Source organism: Camelus bactrianus, chromosome 2, assembly GCF_048773025.1.
Source record: "Camelus bactrianus isolate YW-2024 breed Bactrian camel chromosome 2, ASM4877302v1, whole genome shotgun sequence".
NCBI classification, from domain to species: Eukaryota; Metazoa; Chordata; class Mammalia; order Artiodactyla; family Camelidae; genus Camelus; species Camelus bactrianus.
This window is the reverse complement of record NC_133540.1, coordinates 21,434,299-21,436,969: the sequence shown is the minus strand read 5'-3', so window position 1 is coordinate 21,436,969 and position 2,671 is coordinate 21,434,299. Positions and strand designations below refer to the sequence as shown.

At 34.1% G+C, this 2,671-nt stretch overlaps 1 non-coding gene across 1 annotated transcript; it reads right to left on the bottom strand.

Moving 5' to 3' along the window:
• Positions 1–2,227: 2,227 nt before the first annotated feature.
• LOC123616990 (U6 spliceosomal RNA) lies at positions 2,228–2,330 on the bottom strand. The gene has a single exon (XR_006725082.1). It is a non-coding gene; the product is annotated as a U6 spliceosomal RNA (small nuclear RNA).
• Between the last annotated feature and the right edge of the window lie 341 nt (positions 2,331–2,671).

The window sequence follows — 2,671 nt, the reverse complement described above, 5'->3', positions numbered from 1 at the left end:
GAATCTTTTAGGATCCCGAAATTGTGCAGTGTGAGTTTACATTCCCTTATTCTGAAAAACTGGACTTGTCAGTAAAAAACTGCAACCTGCAGGCAACTCTGCTGATGAGATATAAATAAACAGTTCCCTCCTTTTCATAAAGAGTTCTCTTGCTATTCTTGAGGGATAAGCTACAGAAATTTTTATGAATAATAGAACTGAAAAATGTCATTAGTTAAGTGCATGTTGTATGTGAAGCCTCCCCAAATATAAAAATACAGTACTTGCAAGTGCATATTTTGATAATAATAAATGTATAATGAAGCTCACCAAAGCAGTAAATAAGTTGTGAAATACTTCTGAGCCACATAAAATACATAAATCTTAATAAAACCTTGCCCCTGGGTTTGGAAAGAATAATCAGACAATAGGAGCGTCAGCACATTTCTGCCTGAACTATCTGAAAGTATTTGTACTGCCACAAATGTTACATTCTAAAGGACTCATTCCACTTAAACCGTTCAGTGGCTTCACAATGACATTAGATTTGTGCATGATAAGGCAAAATTGATGAAAGCACTTATCATTTTTCCATTGATACCTGTGTTCTGCATGGACAGTTTCTTTCATGACATATAGTTCAAATATATATATTGAACTGTTTCTATATTTTTTTCATTAATGGATTTCAAATCAAAAGAGACATTAGCATTTGCTGCAATAAAAACTTCACAATTTTGTCTTTCCCCTAACGTCATTTAATAGGAGCATTTTGTAAACATACACACTGTGCCATTACTACATTTACCAAGTGTCTAATCAGCGTCCTTGTTAATTTTAGTAATTCTGTTGAGGATAAAAAGAAACACTGCATTTCCTTTGATTGTCCCTAGATGCTATTATATTTATTTGTTTATTAAAGTAGACAAATCTGCATCAGATTTTTAGTAGATGATGGAAAACTGGAGTTCGAGAGACAGAGAAGATGAGTTGAGAGACCACAGTGAGGACCCCAAGGCCAGCAAGTTCCAGGACTGATCGTAGTAAATAGTACTTACTGAGAGTATTTAATGTCTCATATAGTACACAACTGCAAACAGAAATGAATAATATTACAGTATGCCTTTAAAAAATTTCTTTTGTTCAGCTTTGAGATTTTCATAAAATTAAGGTCAGAGGAATGAGGAATAAAGTATTAAATTGAAAAGCAAACCATCTTAGTTGTACCCATTTATAATGACATTGAGAATGTCACGACTATTACATTATAACACATTGTGCAAGTTTGTTGGCTTGTTTGTTCACTGTCTCACGGTTTGATTGAGATATAATTGACATACAACTCTGTACACGTTTAAGATATACAACATAATGATTATTTTTTTACCTTTTATTTTTTATTTATTTTTTAAAACTTTTTTAATTGAGTTATAGTCATTTTACAATGTTGTGTCAAATTCCAGTGTAGAGCACAATTTTTCATTTATACATAAACATGTATATATTCATTGTCACATTTCTTTTCACTGTGAGCTACCATAAGATCTCGTATATATTTCCCTGTGCAGTACAGTATAATCTTGTTTATCTATTCTACATTTTGAAAGCCCAGTCTGTCCCTTCCCACCCCCGCCCTCTTGGCAACCACAAGCTTGTATTCTATGTCTATGAGTCTGTTTCTGTTTTGTATTTTTTTTTTTTTTTTTTAGATTCCACTTATGAGCAATCTCATATGGTATTTTTCTTTCTCTTTCTGGCTTACTTCACTTAGAATGGCATTCTCCAGGAACATCCACGTTGCTGCAGATGGGTTTTATGTTGTCAGTTTTTATGGCTGAATAGTATTTCATTGTATAAATTACCACATCTTCTTTATCCAGTCATTGTTGATGGACATTTAGGCTGTCTCCATGTCTTGGCTATTGTAAATAGTGCTGCTATGAATATTGGGGTGCAGGTGTCTTTTTGAAGTTGGAGTCTTTCTAGATATATGTCCTGGAGCGGGATTCCTGGGTCATATGGTAAGTCTATTCCTAGTCTTTTGTGGAATCTCCATACTGTTTTCCACAGTGGCTGCACCAAACTGCATTCCCACCAGCAGTGAAGGAGGGTTACCTTTTCTCCACAGCCTCTCCAGCATTTGTCATTTGTGGACTTTTGAATGATGGCCATTCTGGCTGGTGTAAGGTGATACCTCATCATAGTTTTGATTTGCATTTCTCTGATAATTAGTGATATTGAGCATTTTAAAAATATGGAACGCTTCACAAATTTGTGTGTCATCCTTGCGCAGGGGCTGTGCTAATCTTCTCTGTATCATTCCAATTTTAGTATGTGCTGCTGGAGCGAGCACTACAACATAATGATCTGACTTACATACATCATGAAATGATTACCACAAGTTTAGTGAATCTCTATTATCCTGTATAGAAACAAAATTAAAGAAATAGAAAAAAATCTGTAATGAGAACTCTTAGGATTTATTCTCTTAACATCTTTCATATATAAACATACAGCAGTGTTAATATTTATCATGTTGTACATTACCTCTTTAGTACTTATTTTTCTCATAACTGGAAGTTTGTACCTTTAAATGTCCACCCCTTTACCCCAGCCTCTGGTAACCGCAAATCTGATCTCTTTCCCTTTGAGCTTGTTTTTTTATTTATTTATTGCTTTTTGAAATATAACT